Source organism: Symphalangus syndactylus, chromosome 16 (genome assembly GCF_028878055.3).
Source record: "Symphalangus syndactylus isolate Jambi chromosome 16, NHGRI_mSymSyn1-v2.1_pri, whole genome shotgun sequence".
Lineage (NCBI taxonomy): Eukaryota > Metazoa > Chordata > Mammalia > Primates > Hylobatidae > Symphalangus > Symphalangus syndactylus.
In genome coordinates this window covers 47,111,135-47,131,983 of record NC_072438.2, presented here as the reverse complement: position 1 = coordinate 47,131,983, position 20,849 = coordinate 47,111,135, and positions in this window count along the sequence as shown.

The window sequence follows — 20,849 nt, the reverse complement described above, 5'->3', positions numbered from 1 at the left end:
CACTTGGATTTGCCAGTGATTAAGAATTTTACCTTCTTAGATTTAAACCTGGACTATGGCCTCCCAACCTGCATTCTTGGAATTCTAACTTTCTGCTTCCTCTTAAATAGATAAAGGCCTTTTTAGAGGTAGAACAGACCGGGAAACTTCCCAAGATGACAGCTTATTAGGCAGTGTTTTTAGGGGCAACAAGATCTGCTGATCTTCTTGTTCTAGGAAACAAGTACAAAAGGTCTTCAAGTTGCAGGATCACATTCAGGTTAGATTGATCTCTTTAGAAAAAGAACTAACAATCAAAATGAGGAGGCCAATAGCGTGTCACATGAGGATAATGACTATGACCATGTGATTCACTGGGCTGTTAGGCTTCCTTAATCTCAGATGGACCTCACAAGAACTCAGTGAAACAGGCAGGACAGATAAAGATATGTGACTGGTCAAGATCACACAGCTGGTAATAGGACTCAAATCTATATTCAAGGCCAAGCACAGTGGCTGCCACCTGTAATCCCAGCATTTTAGGAGGCCAAGGCAGGTGGATCACTTGAGGTCAGGAGTTCAAGACCAACATGGTGAAACCCCATCTCTACTAAAAATATAAAAATTAGCTGGGCATGGTGGTGGCACCCGTAGTCCCAGCTACTCAGGAGGCTGAGGCAGGAGAATCAGTTGAACCCAGGAGGGCAGTGGTTGCAGTGAGCCGATATCACGCCACTGCACTCCAGCCTGGGTGACAGAGTGAAACCTTGTCATAAAAAAAAAAAAAAAAAGTCTATGCTGAAGACTCCTTGTCCCAGGTTCTAAATGCCTCATTTTTTTGATTACAAAAATGTCTGTCATGACAACATGCAAAGCACTTAATTGAAAGAAGAGTTAGAAAACATCATCTGATTTTCCTTGTATATTCCATTTTTATATGATTTCTTTATTATAAAGCCTTCTGGGCACTGAGGCTTTGTATTTGAGTTTTTTGTTTTGTTTTGTTTGGATTTGATTTTTTTTTTTTTTTTTTTTTTTTGAGACGGAGTCTCGCTCTGTCGCCCAGGCTGGAGTGCAGTGGCGCAATCTCAGCTCACTGCAAGCTCCGCCTCCCGGGTTCACACCATTCTCCTGCCCCAGCCTCCGGAGTAGCTGGGACTACAAGCGCCCGCCACCACGCCCGGCTAACTTTTTCTATTTTTAGTACGGACGGGGTTTCACCATGTTAGCCAAGATGGTCTTGATCTCCTGACCTCGTGATCTGCCCACCTCAGCCTCCCAAAGTGCTGGGATTACAGGCATGAGCCACCGCGCCTGGCCTTGGATTTGATTTTTTAAGTCATAGGAAGTGTGACATTTTGGCATGGCTGTTTTGATGAAATAACGTTTTGACACCATGACCCTAAAAACAAAATCCATCTTCAGCTTTTTACAAAACTACTGGGTAGGATGACACAGATGTTCTCACCTTATCCTACCTTTTCCTTGACACATTCACCATTTCTGAACCCCCAAAGTCAAAGGGAGGATTAGGTTTAAATATAGAAAGAGACTCAGGGGACATCCGCAAAATGTTTTACTTCAATTCCAAGGTCTAAGCTCCTGGACTGGATACAGCCTTTCCTCCTGTCTCCTCTTTTCACTTATTAGTACCCAGCATTCCTGTTTCTAACTCTTCATGCCAATAAACTTAGGGGACAAATGTGATTACCCAAATGCTTACCTGTATGAGCAAGTGCCATGGACTACTAAAATAGGCTGGGTTTGTGGTCAGAATGTCTAGGGGTGAAACCCCAGCTTTGCTACTTGCAAGTCATGAGACTTTGAAGATGATGCCTTACCTTTCTGAGCACCAGTTTCTTAACTGGTAAAATAGGGATAATAATCCTTACCTCATAAGGTTATTATAAAAATGAGATGAGTTGGCCAGGCGTGGTGGCTTAGCCTGTAATCCTAGCACTTTGGGAGGCTGAGGCTGGTGGATCACTTGAGGTCAGGAATTCAAAACCAGCTTGGCCATCATGGTGAAACCCCATCTCTACTAAAAATATAAAAAATTAGCTGGGGCCGGGCGCGGTGGCTCACGCTTGTAATCCCAGCACTTTGGGAGGCCGAGGCGGGCGGATCACGAGGTCAGGAGATCGAGACCACGGTGAAACCCCGTCTCTACTAAAAATACAAAAAAATTAGCCGGGCGTGGTGCTGGGCGCCTGTAGTCCCAGCTACTCGGAGAGGCTGAGGCAGGAGAATGGCGTGAACCCGGGAGGCGGAGCTTGCAGTGAGCCGAGATTGCGCCACTGCACTCCAGCCTGGGCGACGGAGCGAGACTCCGTCTCAAAAAAAAAAAAAAAAAAAAAATTAGCTGGGCATGGTGGTGTGTGCCTGTAAGCCCTGCTACTCAGGAGGCTGAGGCAGGAGAATCACTTGAACCCAGGAGGCAGAGGTTGCCGTGAGCCGAGATAGTGCCACCACACTCCAGCCTGGGTGACAGAGCAAGACAACATCTCAAAAAAAAAAAGGTGAGACAAGTTATAGACAGTTATTTCCCTTCCCATCTCCTTTTTAAACTCTAGTGTGACTGCATTCCTCTTTGTTAATTCTATCAAGGCTTTCCATTTTAAATCCTTTTATTATTTTTTAACTCTTTCATTCACTGAAATTTTTTATTCTTTTATTCACCTGTTTATTCCATAAACATTCATTGCTGGAGTGCCAACTATGCAGGATTCACCAGAGAAATAAGTCAACAAAATTGACCCTCTGCCTTCTGGAAACTCCCAGGCATGATAAGGCTGTTTTATGGGAGGGGCACACACCCAGGCTCAAGCCAGAGACCTACAAGATGAATAGGAGTTAGGCAGATGAGTAGGGGGAAAAGGGAGCGGGAAATGCCTGGGCCCAGAGGAAAGAACACGGTATCAGCAAGTCCATGAAAGCAGTTCAGGGTGGCTGCCTTAAAGGAGGAGAAAGTGTGAAGAAATCCAACCTTTGCACTGTTCAACATTAAATAGGGTTCATCGCCCTGCGTTAGCTGTGGGAGGAAGAGATTTGGTCCCTATGACAAGGAAGCTAGGGGAGCCAGTAATCACGTGGAAAGAACCCTCAATCATTCATTCCTCCTTAGGACTTTCAGGAAATGGTGGAGCCCTGCATTTATCTACACTGCTGAAGCTAGAGCTGCCCCTAGTGAAAAACTCCCTTCCTGCTGCCTTCCTGGCCCCAGGGGGGATGCCTCCCAACTCTGAGCTTGTCCAGGAGTTTATAGCGGCAATCAAAACTTTTAGGGCTGCCCACCCATTTCTTGTGCAGATCCAGATTCCAACCTCTGGGACCTTCGCCCTTTCCTCTTGGATCATACAGCAGCTGCATCTGGGTGTCCCCACTTTTCCTATGTAAACCCCCCCATGGGACAGGAATGCAGGCTTCTCAGCAAGGTGATGGAGGCCTATAGTCCTCCAGATGACTGAGGGTGGATGATACGGTTTGGCTGTGTCCCCACCCAAATCTCGTCTTGAATTATAGCTCCCATAATCCCCACGCGTCATGGGAGGGACCCGATGGGAGGTAATTGAATCATGGGGGCAGGTTTTTCCTGTGCTGTTCTCATGATAGTAAGTCTCATGAGATCTGATGGTTTTATAAAGGGCAGTTCCCCTGCACACGCTGCCCTGCCCGCTGCCATGTAAGACATGCCTTTGCTCCTCCTTCACCTTCTGCCATGATTGTGAGGCCTCCTTGGCCATGTGGAGCTGTGAGTCCATTGAATCTTTCCTTTATAAATTACCCAGTCACGAATATGTCTCTACTAGTATCATGAGAATTGACTAATACAGTGGAGGAGAGCCCCAAGTAAAATCTTCAGAGACACATTGGCTTCCCCAACAGGATTGTATTTCCTTGAAACTCCATTCTGCACAGTACCAGAAACAAAAGCAACACAAATCCCTGCATATGCAAGAAATATGACCTTTCCTAGGCTAATTTTTAGCCACCCTTCTTTCTTGGCTTGTTCTACTTTGTTTGTCAAAAATCTTCATTAATGATTAACCAACCATGAGGTTTAAATAACCTTAGTCATTCTGAGGCAGCTAAGAGATGTCACTGAAGCCCAGGTGTTTCTGAGATGACCTTGCTGGGGGTGTGCTGGGTCAAAACATTTGCACTTAATTGTATTGTGATAACACTTGGCCATGCCAGTTTGGTTCTGCTGGGATTTTTCCTCTCCTTTTTCAGGACCTTTATTCCAAACTGATGGCACCATGAGATAGTTTTATTTCCATCGACCTCACCATCCTCACACCTTCACCCCAATTCAAATTTGGCCATTTGACCCTTTCTCAATCTTTATATAGAGTACTATGCAGACTCAGCTAACCAAAAAACCCCTAATGTCCGCTTTCCAAATAAGACACTCCCCTAAGGACAGAAATTCTGGAAATGCAACTGATTCTAAATGTGCTCTAGCATTTATAGAGGGAATCTCTTGTGCATAAGAGACAACAGTCAAAATAATCTACTTAGAAATTACCCAACCCTTTAGTGCAAATAGCCATGCCATTGAGTGCTCAGTCAAGGCTGCCTTCGGTGAGCATGTCTTTTTTTTGTTCCTCATTTCCCTTGTGTTTGGGAATAATGTTACAGTCTTAGATGATGATCATTCAGCAGGAGATAAGAATAATGGCTGATAGTAACTTACCATGCATGCCAATGGTCAAGTAGTTTACATGGGTATTTTTTAAACTTTTTATTAAAAGAGTAACATAGATACAGTAGTGTACATACCATAGAGAGCTTGATAAATTTTCACAAACTGAGCACATCCATGTAACCAACATCCAGATGAGTAACATGACCAGCCTTCCAGAGGTTTTTCATGGCCCTTTCCAGTGACCACCTCAACAAGGGAAACAGCCAAATCTACAGCATAGATTAGTTTTGCATGTATCATGTTTTCACACTTGAGCTTGCTACTATTTTTTTTTTTTTTTGAGACGGAGTCTCGCTCTGTCGCCCAGGCTGGAGTGCAGTGACGCGATCTCGGCTCACTGAAAGCTCCGCCTCCGAGGTTCACACCATTCTCCTGCCTCAGCCTCCCAAGTAGCTGGGACTACAGGCGCCCGCCACCGTGTCCGACTAATTGTTTTGTATTTTTAGTAGAGAAGGGTTTTCACTGTGTAAACCAGGATGGTCTTGATCTCCTGACCTCATGCTACTATTAATACCCCATTTTACAGATAAAAAGCAAGGAGGCAGAAGGAGGTTTAATAACTTCTCCTGAGACCACGTCGCTGGTGAGTAAGTGAAACAATGTAGATCTGAACCTGGAATATCTAACTCTAGAGCTGGGCCTGGGGTTGGAGGGATTATAGGACACCCATTTTGTAAGGATGTAGAGTCATTTGTTTGTTCTAGAAGTCACACCGATCTCCTAATAGAGTCACTTTATCATAAAGGACATTGGAGCAAGTGGAAAGGAAAGTTTAAAAATTACACACATTGCAGAATATAGATGCAAAACTTTCTGGAGTCTGAAGGTCTTATAGGGTTACCTTTCTACATTTTTTTTTCCCAGTGGCCTCCAAGCCTCTTACATTCTAGCATGTCTTTTATTAAATGTTGCTCTCAGAAAGGGAAGAAAGAAACAAATTCATTCCCAAGGAGGTGAGTTATGTGGGGCTTTTTGTCTTTTGTTTGTTTGTTTTGAGACAGGGTCTCGCTCTGTCGCCCAGGCTGGAGTGCAGTGGCGCAACCTCGGCTCACTGCATGCTCCGCCTCCCGGGTTCACGCCATTCTCCTGCCTCAGCCTCCCGAGTAGCTGGGACCACAGGCGCCTGCCACCGCGCCCGGCTAATTTTTTGTATTTTGTTTGTTTGTTTGTTTTGAGACAGGGTCTTGCTCCGTCACCCAGGCTGGAGTGCAGTGGCACAATCCCTGCTCACTGCAGCCTCGACTTCTCGGGCTCAGGTGATCTTTCCACCTCAGCCTCCCGAGTAGCTGGCACTACAGGCATGTGCCACCACATCCGGCTAATTTTTTGTATTTTTTGTAGAGATGGGGTTTTGCCATGTTGCTCAAGATGGTCTCAAATTCCTTTGCTCAAGCGATCCTCCCATCTCATCCTACCAAAGTGCTGGGATTACAGGCATGAGACACTGTGCCTGGCCTCCTGAGTTATGTGGTTTTCATTGAACAAATCCCTTGTCCACTAAGCTAAGGAAGAAAGCCCTAACTTTGGAATTTAAGGCCATAGCCAGTCAAATAAAGAGAATGACTTCAAGAGTCAGGAGGTTCTCCACCAGCTCCAGGACACTGTACCACAAAAGCAGCCCAATCTAGGGAGGCTAGGCCAGGCCTTCTGAGTTGCTGAGGGGCCAAATAATCAGACCCTCTGGACAGTTCAATGAATAGTATTAACAACTAGTGTCTCAAATAAAAGATATACGACATAAAATGCTGGAAAGACATGCCAATCGAGGATAATCAGCTAATCCTTGAATAGCATTTCACTGGCCACAGAAGCCTTTCTAAAGCTCTATCTCCCTTGACCTTCATGACAATCCTGTAAGATAGTTACAGAAGACATTCTTCTCCCCTTCCCATTCATTCAACAAATGTTTTGTTTTTCAAGTATTTATGTGCCAGGCTTTGTGATGGGGCCTAAAGACAAAATGGTGAACATGATCTCCATTTTATCAAGGGAGAAATTGAGGCCTAAAAAGGATAAGTTACTTGCTCAAGATACAATGATACTCAAAATTCAATTTTTTTTTTTTTTTTTTTTTTGAGACAGTCTCGCTTTGTCTCCCAGGCTGGAGCGCAGTGCACTCTCCGTTCACTGCAACATCTGCCTCCCGGGTTCCAGCAATTCTCCTGCCTCAGCCTCACAAGTAGCTGGGACTATAGGCCTGTGCCACCACGGCCGGCTAATTGTTTGCATTTTTAGTAGAGACAACAACTATGTTGGCCAGGCTGATCTCGATCTCCTGACCTCGTGATCCAACCGCCTCAGCCTCCCAAAGTGCTGGGATTACAGGCGTGAGCCGCTGCGCCCGGCCTCTTGCTTCTCTTTCATTTGCCCTCCACCCTGGGGCCACAGTGATCTTCCTAAAATCAAATCTGAGTGTCACTCATGTCACTGCTGACTGTACCAAGTCCAGACACTTTAGCTTAAAACACACAAGGCCCTTTATAAGCTGGCTTCTGCGCATGTCTTCAGAATTATATCCTGCCAGTTGCATATGGGCAGAACTGATATCCACTATGCACTGGTATGGCCGTTTTGGTCACTTACTGCCCATGTTTCTCTGACTGACCAGTGCCTGTCCTGGTTACTGAAAACTTTGATTTTGTCTTTCACCTGCTTACCATTCTCTCCCATTATTCCGAACTATTAATATTTGCAGTTCCTTTAAAAAGCTCCCTTCCCGGCCGAGCACAGTAGCTCACACCTGTAATCCCAGCACTTTGGGAGGCCGAGGTGGACGGATCACGAGGTCAGGAGATCGAGACCATCCTGGCTAACACCGTGAAACCCCGTCTCCACTAAAAATACAAAAAATTAGCCGGGCGTGGTGGTGGGCACCTATAGTCCCAGCTACTCAGGAGGCTGAGGCAGGAGAATGGTGTGAACCTGGGAGGCGGAGCTTGCAGTAAGCTGAGATCTGGCCACTGCACTCCAGCCTGGGGGACAGAGTGAGACTCCGTCTCGAAAAAAAAAAAAGGCTCCCTTCCCTCTAGGAGTGTCCATCCAACAAACTCCCACTTATTCATTATTTATTGAGCACCTACTATATATATACTTGGGCTAGGCATTGAAGATAGAGAGCTAAAAGTCCTGTCCTCAAGAAGGTACTGGTCTAGTGAGAACACAGACAAGTTAAAAGATTGTGATAAACTAGTAGGAGAAGTATTAGGACAGAGATAAATCCTTGTGCTTGCGTAGCACAGAGAAGTGATACTTAACCCCAGACTTGGGGTTCAGGGAGCTGCTCCTGCATCGGGGACTTCTAAGTTGAGTTCTGAAGGCTCAGATAGGGCAGAAGGAATCTTGATAAAGGGAGCAATGGATCTGTAGAGAACATAAAATAAGCAAAGCCTAGAATGGGAGGTGAGGCCAGTGATATGAGGCTGAAGAGAGTTGCTGGAAGGTGCGTGTGGGAGGGAGCTGGTGCACGCTGTGCCCAGTTGGCAACTCAGGTGTAACATTCTATCCTGACCACAGTGAGGAGTCAATGATTGATTTTTTTTTTTTTTTTTTGAGACAACATTTCTCTCCTGTCACGCAGGCTGGAGTATAGTGGCATGATCTTCCCTCACTGCAACTTCCACCTCCTGGGTTCAAGCGATTCTCCCGCCTCAGCCTCCCAAGTAGCTGGTATTAGAGGTGCATGCCACCATGCCTGGCTGATTTTTGTATTTTTAGTAGAGACTAGGTTTCGCCATGTTGGCCAGGCTGGTCTCAAACTCCTGACCTCAGGTCCAGAGTTTGCCTCTGCCTCCCAAAGTGCTGAGATTACAGGCATGAGCCACTGTGCCCAGCAAATAATTGATTTTCAACAGAAGAGTGGCTTGATCAGAATTGCACTTTAGAGAGAATGTTCTGGCCAGAGGATGAGACTAGACTGGAGGGGAAAAATGCTGAAGGGAGGGGGACCAGTTAGGAGGCTGTTGCAGAAAGCAGGTGAGAAATGATGGTGGGCTGGGCTAAGGTGATAGCAAAGGGACCGGAAATGGACTCAGGAGGTGCTAAGTTAAAGTCTGTCAGTGCTGGTGACTAGTAAGTGATAGGGCAAAGGGAGGTGGATGAAGAATGACTCCTGCGTTTCTCATCTGAGTAATCGGGCAGATATGGTGCAGTTTTATGGAGCTGAGAGTCCATAACTCTACACTAGGCAGTTTACGTGAATTGACCCATTTAATCCTCTTAACAACTCCATGAGTTGACAATATTCTTAACTCCATTTTACAGACTAGGAACCTGAGGCATAGAGAGTTTAAGTAGGTTACGCAAGGTTACACAGCTAGTAAGTGGAAGAATCAGGATTTAGACTCATACAGTCTGACTACAGAATTCGTCTTTTTCTTTTCTTTTCTTTCTTTTCTTTTCTTTTCTTTTTTTTTTTTTTTGAGACAGAGTCTCGCTCTGTCGCCCACGCTGGAGTACAGTGGCGTGATCTCGGCTCACTGCAACCTCCACCTCCTGGGTTCAAGTGATTCTCTTGCCTCAGCCTCCCAAGTAGCTGGGATTGCAGGCACGTGCCACCATGCCTGGCTAATTTTTGTATTTTCAGTAGAGATGGAGTTTCACCATATTGGCCAAGCTGGCCTTGAATTCCTGACCTCAAGTGATCCACCTGCCTTGGCCTCCCAAACTGCTAGGATTACAGGCGTGAGCCACCGCGCCCAACCCAGAATTCATTTCTTAAACCCCACCACTGGATTGCAATTTACTTAAATGGAGAGTACAGACAGAATGGCAAATTTGGTTGAGTATAAGACAAGTCCAGTCATACTGGGACATATTGAAATGTGTTGAGCTTGAGATGCCTGTGGAAGATCCAGGCAAAGTCTAGAAGGTAGTTGGATATAAGGAGGTGGAGTAAAACTATGAATTTTAAAGTAGGACCCATTTTAACATAAGACAGTATATTACTTTCGGAAAATATAAATGGATGTATTTTTCATTTGCCTTAAATCATGGTGCTCCGAGACTCCCCACACATGACATCAGTGGGATTCAGGGAAGGGTGGCTGCCAGCTAGATGTCCATCAGCCCTCAGCATTGACCATCAAGTCAGTTTCTGTTCAGTCCGTAGTGAGACAATAGTCCTGAGACTCAGGTCTTATCTAAGGAAAAGAGGAATTGCTGCATTGTGACAGTTCCCTTTTCAAGGGCCAGTCCTGTCAACTCAGACTGTTGAACATTCTCACGATTGGTCAGTAGACAGCATATGGGTATCAGCCAACAGCTAGGCTGATTGATCAGCATCTATTCTGATTGGTGGATTCTGTGTCATACAGGTAGTTAAATATTTTTATTATCACACACATGTTCGTGCACACACACGCACACACAGAGAAGCCAGGATACGACTAAAGAGACGTGCCCATCTAACAGGAAGAAGGGAAGAAAAGGCAAAATATAGGAAAAAGGACAGGTAGTCAGTGACAAAAGTTCTGGTCCAGAGTCAAAAAAACTTGACTAGTGGATGAGCGTGGATTTTTTAAATGTTTCGGTGCAGAGCAGCAGGATGAGATCATCTAATATCCTTTGTTCAAGAAGAGTCAAAGAACATTACAGCCAGTGCGATGTTCCTCTCACAGGTAATATGGCCCAGAGAGGCAGAATGATGTGTCGAAGGCAGGTGGCTGGATAGATGTGCTTCTGAGATGGTGCTGCTTGTTCCTGGATCTCCAAAGCCTTATCTTGATGTGTTCCCACGTGCTCTCTGCCCCTCTCCCCACAGCACCCAACCCAGAGGGGAAGGAAAGGTAACCAGGGTGACCCACAGCATAGGTTGCCATGGACACCCAAGGCAGGGGCCTGGTGGAGGATGTGACAGGCACCAAAGGTCTGCAGTTCCAACACCACCAAATGCCCTGGTAATCTCTTATGTTGGTACAAAAGTAGTTGCGGTTTTTGCCATTATTTTTAAAGGCAAATGGGTGGATGAAGAATGACTCCTGGGTTTCTCACCTGGGTAATTGGGTAGCTATGGTGCAGTTTTATGCAGCTGACAGTCCATAACTCTGTGCTAGGCAGTTTACATGAATTGACTCATTTAATCCTCTTAACAACTCCGTAAGTTGACAATATTCTTAACTCCATTTTACAGACTAAGAACCTGAGGGTTCTTAGAGTTTAAGTAGGTTGCCCAAGGTTACACAGCTAGTAAGTGGCAGAATCAGGATTTAAGCTCATACTTTTAAAGGCAAAAACTGCAATTATTTTTGCACCAATCTAATAGAAGGATGGGGCCAAACTCCCTATGCCTGGCTAAGAAAACTTAGTGCAGCTTCACTGGCCATAGACTTCACTGAAAGGCACCAGGACCAAAGCGCCCAGGAATTGGATGAAATCATCTCACTGCATCAGAAACCAGCAAAGACTCATGGACCAGCCTGAAGATGCAGAGCTCCTCACCTCCTGCCATGATGCTATCTAAGCTCCCTGCAAACACAGCACCATCTTGGGGAGGAGGAGCAAGAGGGGAGGAAGAGCTCTGGCAGGGAGGTGAACTAAATTGATTGAATATTTACTGGAAGGAAACTTTTTAATCTGAAAGAGATTATTATAGACTAAAAGAGCCCTAGATACCTTCAATGGCAATACCAGGTGTTGCTATTATTCTGGCTATCCAGGAAAGCAAAGATGTAAACTGTTATATAAAACAAAGGAAATTATATTCATTTTCAATATTGAGTGCGTATTTCTGATTCTGTTATAATAAGGAAAATGCTATCCCTTCTGACATTTCCTTTCATAGGTAGTGTAAAGATTTCAATAAATACAACTCTGACCCTTCTTCTGCCCCCTTTTTCTCTTCACTCCTGGAGTGATAGACTTTCATATCTGATTGAAAAATTTGAGAATGACTGGACATTCTTGGTTATGCAAGTCCCTCTTCTTCTTGGGGGGAAGTCTAAAAATAGATGGGTTCCCCTCTGTTTTTCCCTCTCCTAATGATCTCAAGCCCAGTGTTCTGACTGAATGGGGTAAATCTGCTTAATTTAGGGGCTCATCTAGCAGGCTCATTTTTCTCCAATATAAGCTAAGTCCTCCAACCTCCTCCAATCTCCTCCATCAGTAAGAAACATGATATTTTACCTTTTTTAATTATTTATTTTTTATGTAGAGATGGGGTTTTGCCATGTTGCCCAAGCTGGTCTAGAACTCCTAGGCTCAAGCAATTCACCCACCTCGGCCTCCCAAAGTGCTGGGACTACAGGGATGAGCCACTGCGCCTGGCCCCCTTATTTTTTTAATTGAGGTAAAATTAACATGACATAAAATTTGCCATTGTAATCATTTTACAGTATACAATTCAGTGGTTTTTATTATATTCACACTGTTGTGTAACTATCATCACTACATAATTCAAGACTGTTTTCATCACCTGCCTGCAAAAACAAACAAAAACACCAAAAACCAAACTCAGTAAGCAGTCACTCCCCATATCCTCTATTCCCAGCCCCTGGAAATCATCAATCTGCCTTCTGTCTCAATGGACTTGCCTATTCTGGATGTTTCATATAAATAGAATCATACAATATGTGGCCATTCACAACTAGCTTCTTTCATTTAGTGCCATGTTTTCAAGTTTCATCAATATTGTTGCGGGTATCAGTATTTCATTTCTTGTTATGTGTGAATAATATCCACTGCATGGACACGCCACATTTTCTCAGTTCCACAGTTGATAAATATTTGTATTGTTTCCACTTTTTGTAAAAAAAAATTTTTTTTACAAAAAATATGTAATATGGCCAGGCACAGTGGCTCATGCCTGTAATCCTAGCACTTTGGGAAGTCAAAGGGGGTGAATCACTTGAGCCATGGAGTTTGAGGCCAGCTGGGCATAGTGAGATCCCATCTCTACAAACAATGCCAAAATTAGCCGGAAGGGGTGTCATACACCTGTTGTCCCAGCTACTTGGGGGGCTGACGTGGGAGGATCACTTGAGCTCCGGGGGCTGCAGTGAGCCAAGATCATGCCACTGCACCCCAACCTGGGTGACAGAGCCAGACCCTGTCTCAAAAAAAAAAGTGACTTTTTTTCCACATTATTCATAGCTATTATGAATAATGAACATCTGTTTTCATTTCTCTTGGACATATATGGAAGTATACGATTGCTAGGGCCTATGGTAATTCCGTTTAACTTTCAAGGAACTATCAAACTGTTTTTCACAGCTGCTGCACCATTTTACCTTCCCAGCAGTGGTATAAAGGGTTCCAATTTCTCCATATTCTTGCCTACACTTGTAATTTTCCATTAAAACAAAGTTTAGCCAACCTAGTGAGTATGAAATAGTATCTCATTGTGGTTTTCATTTGCATTCCCCTAATGACTAATGCTATTGAGAATGTTCTTATGTGCCTATTGGCCATTCTATGTATTCTTTGGAGAAATGTCTGCTTATGTTCTTTGCTTATTTGGTTTGCCTACTTGGTTTGGGTTGTCTGGATACCAAACCCATGTCAGATACATGATTTGCAAATATTTTCTCCCATCTATGTGTTGTCCTTTCATTTTCTTGATTATGTCCTTTGATACACAAAAGTTTTTAATTTTTATGAAATCAAGTTTATCATTTTTTTGTTCCTTTTGTTTGTTATTTGGTTTTTGGTTTTTGGTTTTTTTTTAAGACAGGGTCTCACTCTGTCACCCAGGCTGGAGTGCAGTGGCACAATATCAGCTCACTGCAACCTCCGCCTCCCAGGCTCAGGCGATCCTCCCACATCAGCCTCCTGAGTAGCTGGGACTACAGGAACACACCACCACATGGGGCTAATTTTTTTTTAATTTTAATTTTTATTTTTAGAGACAGGGTTATGCTGTGTTGTCCTGGCTGGTGTTGAACTCTTGGACTTAAGCAATCTACCTGCCTCAGCCTCCCAAAGTGCTGGGATTACAGGCATGAGCCACCACACCAGGCCTTTTTTTGTTTCTTGTACTTTTGGTGGTGCATCTAAGAAGCCATTGTCAAATCCAAGGTCATGCAGATTTTCCCCTATGTCTTATTTGAAGAATTTTATAGTTTATAGTTAGATCTTTGATTCATTTTGAGTTAATCTTTGCTTATGGTGTGATATAGGGGTCCAACTTCATTCTTTTTGATATTTCATTGTCCCAGCACAATTTGTTGAAGACTATTATTTCCCTATTGAGCAGTCTTGGCACCCTTATCATAAATCAATTGACCATAAATGTATGGGTTTGTTTCTAGATTCTCAATTCTATTTCACTGGTCTATATGTCTACCCTTATGCTGGTACTGCACCATCTTGATTACCATAGCTTTGTAGTAAGTTTTAAAATTGGGAAGATGCTAATGTACCTTCAAAAATAAAAATAAGGCCGGGCATAGTAGCTCACTCCTGTAATCCCAGCACTTTGAGAGGCCAAGGTGGGTGGATCACCTGAGGTCGGGAGTTTGAGACCAGCCTGACCAACATGGTGAAACCCTGTCTCTACTAAAAATACAAAAAATTAGCCAGGTGTGGTGGTGTGTACCTGTAATCCCAGCTACTAGGGAGGCTGAAGCAGGAGAATCACTTGAACCTGGGAGATGGAGGTTGCAGTAAGCCAAGATCGTGCCATTGCTCTCCAGCCTGGGCAACAACAGCAAATCTCCATCTCAAAATAAAGAAATAAATAAAAATAAAATAAATAAATAAGTAAAATAAAATCAAATTGGAAAGAGTGAGTCCTCTAACTTTATTCTTTTTTTTCAAGATTATTTTGGCTATCGGGGTCCCTTGTAATTTTGTATAAATTTTAGGATCAGTTTTTCCATTTCTCCAAAAAAGACTGTTGGGATTTTGATAAGTAAGTATTGCATTGAATCTGTAGATCACTTGGGGAAGTATTGCTCTCTTAACAAAATTAAATGATCCAATTCATGAATACAAGATGTTTTTCCTATTTAGGTGTTCTTTATTTATTTCAGCAATGTTTTATAGTTTTTAGTGTACAAGTCTTTTGTTTGTTTCTCTTTTATCCCTTTTTTTTTTTTTTTTTTGAGACAGGGTCTCACTGTGTTACCCAGGGTGGTTCCAAACTCCTAGGCTCAAGCAATCCTCCTGCCTCGGCCTCCCAAAGTGCTGGCATTACAGGTGCGAGCCACCATGCCCAGCATCAGTGTACAAGTCTCCTATATCTTAAATTTATTCCAAAGTATTTTATTCTTTTTGATGCTATTGTAAATGGAATTGTTAATTTCATTTTTGGATTATTTCTAGTATATAAAATTACATCTGATTTTTGTGTGGTTTTAGCACCCATTTTAGTTATTTGTTTCATTTCTCAGATTATTCAGAATATGGAACGGGAAAAGAAGTGTTATTTACTAGGATTCTTTCAGAAACCAAAACTTGATATACATACATTTGGCAGCCAAGGACATGAGATGAAGAAGATCAGACAGGAAGAACATGCACAATGACAAAGGAGGCAGGATGCAAATAGAACTTTGAGGAACATCAACAATTAGAGGGCAGTTAGAAAAGGAGGAGCCCGTGTGTGTCTGAGAAGCCACAGTCAGAGAAGCAGGAGGGTGGATTAGTCCACTTTCACACTGCTGTTAAAGACATACCTGAGACTGGGCAATTTACAAAAGAAAGAGGTTTAATGGACTTACAGTTCCACATGGCTGGGGAGGCCTCACAATCATGGTGGAAGGCAAGGAGGAACAAGTCACGTCTTACATGGATGGTGGGAGATAAAGAGCGAGCTCATGCTGGAAAACTCCCCCTTATAAAATCATCAGATCTCATGAGACTTATTCACTATTATGAGAACAGAACGGGAAAGACCTGCCCCCATGATTCAATTACCTCCCACCAGGTGCCTCCCACAACACGTGGGAATTCGAGATGAGATTTGGGTAGGGACATAGCTAAACCATATCATTCTGCCCTGGCTCCTCCCAAATCTCATGTCCTCACATTTAAAAACCAATCAGGCCTTCTTAACAGTCCCCTAGTCTTAACTCATTTCAGCATTAAGTCAAAAGTCCACAGTCCAAAGTCTCATTCGAGACAAGGCAAGTCCCTTCTGCCTATAAGCCTGTAAAACTGAAAGCAAATTAGTTACTTCTTAGATACAATGGGAGTACAGGCATTGGGTAAATACAGCCATTACAAATGGGAGAAATGGGCCAAAACAAGGGGCTACAGGCCCCATGCAAGTCTGAAATCCAGTAGGGCAGTCAAGTCTTAAAGCTCCAAAATGGTCTCCTTTGCTTCCATGTCTCACTGGTGCAATAGTCTCCTTTGCTTCCAGGTCACACTGATGCAAAAGGTGGGTTCCCATGGTCTTGGGCAGCTCCACCCCTATGGCTTTGCAAGGTACAGCCTCCCTCCCAGCTTCTTTCACAGGCTGGTGTTGAGTGTCTGTCACTTTCAGGCACATGCTGCAAGCTGTCAGTGGATCTACCATTCTGGGGTCTGGAGGATGGTAGCCTTCTTCTCGCAGCTCCACTAGGCAGTGCCCCAGTAGGGACTCTGTGTAGGGGCTCTGACCCCACATTTCCTTTCCACACTACCATACCAGAGGTTTTCCATGAGGGCCCCGCCCCTGCAGCAAACTTATACCTGGGCATCCAGGTGTTTCCATACATTCTCTGAAATCTAGGTGGAGGTTCCCAAACCCCAATTCTTGACTTCTGTGCACTTGCGGGCTCAACACCATATGGAAGTCGCCAAGCCTTAGGGCTTGCACCCTCTGAAGCCATGGCTCAAGCTCTACATTGGCCCCTTTCAGCCATGGCTGGAGGAGTGACTGAGACACAGGGCACCAAGTCACTAGACTGCACACAGCATGGGGACCCTGGGCCTGGCCCACAAAACCATTTTTTTTCTCCTAGGCCTCTGGGCCTGTGATGGGAGGGGCTGCCGCAAAGTTCTCTGACATGCCCTGGAGACATTTTCCCCATTGTCTTGGTGATTAACATTTGGCTCCTCATCACTTATGCAAATTTCTGTGGCCAGCTTGAATTTTCCCCCAGAAAATGGGACTTTCTTTTCTATCACATTGTCAGGTTGCAAGTTTTCCAAACTTTTATGCTCTGCTTCCCTTATAAAACTGAATGCCTGAGCCAGGCATGGCGGCTCACGCCTGTAATCCTAGCACTTTGGGAAGCCAGGCTGGTGGATCACCTGAGGTCAGGAGATCAAAACCAGCCTGGCCAACATGGTGAAACCCTGTCTCTACTAAAAATACAAAAAAATTAGCCAGTCCTGGTGGTGCATGCCTGCAATCCCAGCTACTTGGGAGGCTGAGGCAGGAGAATTGCTTGAACCTGGGAGGCAGAGATTGCAGTGAGCTGAGATTGCACCATTGCACTACAGCCTGGGCAACAAGAGTGAAACTCCATCTCAAAAAGCAAAACAAAACAAAAAAAAACTGAATGCCTTTAACAGCACCCAAGTCACTTCTTGAATGCTTTGCTGCTTAGAAATTTCTTCTGCCAGATACCCTAAATCATCTCTCTCAAGTTCAAATTTTCACAAATCTCTAGGGCAGGTGCAAAATGCTGCCAGTCTCTTTGCTAAAACATAACAAGAGTCACCTTTGCTCCAGTTCCCAACAAGTTTCTCATCTTCATCTGAGACCACCTCAGCCTGGATTTCATTGGCCATATCATTATCAGCATTTTGGTCAAAGCCCTTCAACAAGTCTCTAAGGAGTTCCAGTCTTTCCCACATTTTCCTGTCTTCTTCTGAGCCCTCCAAACTGTCCAACCTCTGCCTGTTACCCAGTTCCAAAGTCACTTCCACATTTTTGGGTATCTTTTCAGCAGTACCCCACTCTACTGGTACGAATTTACTGTATTAGTCTGTTTTCACGCTGCTCATAAAGACATACCCGAGTTTATATATTTTTTATTTCTATTTTTTTTGTATGTACAAGCCCAAGATTAAAATCACATGGTTTATATATTTTACATTCAGTAATGGCTGTGTTTAACCATTGGCTTGTTTAATTTCTGAAAATTTAACAATCAGCTCTCAGGAACGAGCACAAGCCAGCTCCAGCCTGGGCTACAGGCATACTTTGAGCTAAGGGACACGTCCTTGCACAAAAGGAAGAGCAAGGTCCATGGGGTCAGACAGACCTTTCTCGGACTTTCTTCTTAACAGAATCTGAGCCAGTCACTGAATCTCAGTTTCTTTATCAATAAAATGGGTGATAATATTAACCTCTTGAGGTTGTGATAAAGATTAGAGATCAATATCTAGAGACTGATCCATAATAAGGGTTCAAAATTACCAGAATAATCTTATTTTGCAATACCTTTAAGCACAGCTTTAATTTTTCTTGATACACAGAAAGATAATTGGGAGTGACCCAGGGTACAGTTGGGAGTTACCACGTCCCTCATTAAGTGTGGCATTTGGGTGAGGAAACAGATGCATAGAAGTTTCGCTTACTATATACTTTGCACAGACAGAGCACTGGAAACCTTTTCTCCAGCAGTTTGGGAAGAGGGCAAGCAGAGTATCAAGCTTGTGACAACCCTAGAAATGAGTGACTCGGCCTGTGATTGTATGGCCCCTCCAAGGCCTTCCTGGCTCCCCAGATGTATCTCTGACAGACGGCTCAGAAACTTGACAACTCCACCTTTTAAATCTCAAATGTGTTACCTAAGTGGTGCAAGTTTTCCTTGAGCAGGTCACATGGATCAGCTTATCAGTCAGCCCGGAGGACAGAGAAAAGGGCCCCAGAGGAAAGGCACATGGGACAGGTGGTGTTTATAGGACAGAGGGAAGGAGGACTGGGGCAGAGGTTCTGGTGTGGAGTAGGGCCTTGAAGGGGACGGTTGGGACATGAAGGAAGGAAAAGACACCAAGCAGCAGGAGAGGGATGGGGCAAGAAGAGACACAAACCCAGCTCGGCCCCACCTCCCAGGGCTGTGAGGAACCTCTGATTTCACACCACCGCGTGAGAAAGCTAACATCCTCTTTGCTTTCTGTGTCCTCCGCAACAAGGGCCATGCATACAACTAATCAGGAAGTAAGTGCACAGTGGCTGGCACTTGATCCAACTTTAACTCGTTTGTCAACATTTCACAGCCTTTTTGGAGAGGTCTATGGAAAGCTGAGCTGAGAGCTATAATTCTTTCGTTCTGCGGAGGCCAAGTAGTTTCTTCTCCCTGTTGTACTGGTCTCTTATGAAACAGCAGTGCCTGCAACCTGCCAATCATGTCATGTCATGTCTTAGATGTGGAAAATTCAGCATTCTAACAACCCCACCAACAAAACAGGGTCCCACTTTAGAGAGTGGTGGCCGAGAGAGTGTTGGAAACCTGGCTTTGGCTGGGCATGGTGGCTCACACCTGTAATCTCAGCACTTTGGGAGACCGAGCCAGGCTGATCACCTGAGGTCAGGAGTTCGAGACCAGCCTGGCCAACATGGTGAAACCCTGTCTGCACTAAAAATACAAAAAAAAAAAAAAAAAAAAAAAAATTAGCCAGATGTGGTGGCAGGAGCCTGTAATCACAGCTACTTGGGAGGCTGAGGCAGGAGAATCGCTTGATCCTGGGAGGTGGAGGTTGCAGTGAGCCAAGATCACACCACTGCACTCCAGCTTGGGTGACAAGAGTGAAACTCTGTCTCAAAAAAAAAGCAAAGAAATAAATAAAAGAAAAGGAAACCTGACTTTGTGTTAAGCTGGGGGGCTCCCCTGGGCAAGTCACCTGCCTTCTCTGGGCTTCCATTTTCTTTCTGTGAATCAGAGATTATAGTACCTATCCTGCAAGGTTGTGGTGAGGAGACATAAGGCAGGTAAAAGCTTTGCCCTATAGTAGGTAACATAGTAGGAGCTTAATAAGTTGGGGTGACTGGTGTTATTCATGCTGCCTGCGTGACCTTGGGCAAGTTATTTCATCTTTCTGGGTCTTAGTTTCCTCATTTGTGCACTGTGGGCCAGATGATCTAGGAGGCATCTACCAGTTCTGCATTCTATTATTCTACGACAAACAAGATTCTTTGCCTTAGCTCTGGCCCTGCCTATCTAAGTAAGAGATTAGGCCATTTGCTTTTGCTGTTGCAATGCTCAGATAGCAAAGACCTTTGACAACTGAGAAGGCTTGTTCACTCCCTCCCCTTGAACTGAGTTCTGAGGCTGTGGGACAAGGAGCAAACTGGAGAGTTTCTCTCAACACAGGATTAGAAAGGAGGCGGGGGTGCTGGGCAGCAGGACCTGCGTGTGTTGCAAACTGCCTAGAGCAGGGCTAAGGTCATGACAGGTATGCCACCACTTGCTCAGGGGCCCAGGACCGTCTCCTGGGATTCTAACCCCAAGGCAAGAGGTGGGGGAGATAAGACGGATCTCCACTTTCAGAAGAAAATTCCTCTCTGGACTCTGGTTGAATGAGGCAAAAACTTTTCCCTCCAAATGAGGCCTTGTGCGTGATTATCATAAAGTAAGGGAGAGAGGCCGGGCGCGGTGGCTCACACCTGTAATCCCAGCACTTTGGGAGGCCGAGGCGGGTGGATCACGAGGTCAGGAGATCGAGACCATCCCGGCTAACACGGTGAAACCCCGTCTCTACTAAGAATACAAAAAATTAGCCGGGCGTGGTGGCGGACGCCTGTAGTCCCAGCTACTCGGGAGGCTGAGGCAGGAGAATGGCGTGAACCCCGGGGGGCAGAGCCTGCAGTGAGCCAAGATCGCGCCATTGCACTGCAGCCTGGGTGACAGCGAGACTCTGCCTCAAAAAAAAAAAAAAAAAAGTAAGGGAGAGAGATGGGTGGATGAAGTCAATGCTTGTGTTTCCTGGTTGGAGGGGATGGAGGGGTACATTGAAGGCAGGTGGAACCCTATTGATGTTCTTAGCCTTGCCTAATATTTTGGGCTGTCCTAATCCTGAACTCAGGCACATCATGGGATAAGGACTGAGTACCTTGAACATAAGCAGAGGGAAATCCTTTCCCCATACCTGGGTTCCTGGGGCGGGATGCTGAGCAATCCAAGCGATGAGCAATCTGGCTCATTCCCTGAATAGCTTGGGTCAACCGATTTACATTTTAAGAAACCATTGTTTTAAAAAAGAGTAAAACCCACCAGGTGTGTGGTGCCTCATGCCTGTAATCCCAGCTCTTTGAGAGGCTAAGCTGGGCAGATCACTTGAGGCCAGGAGT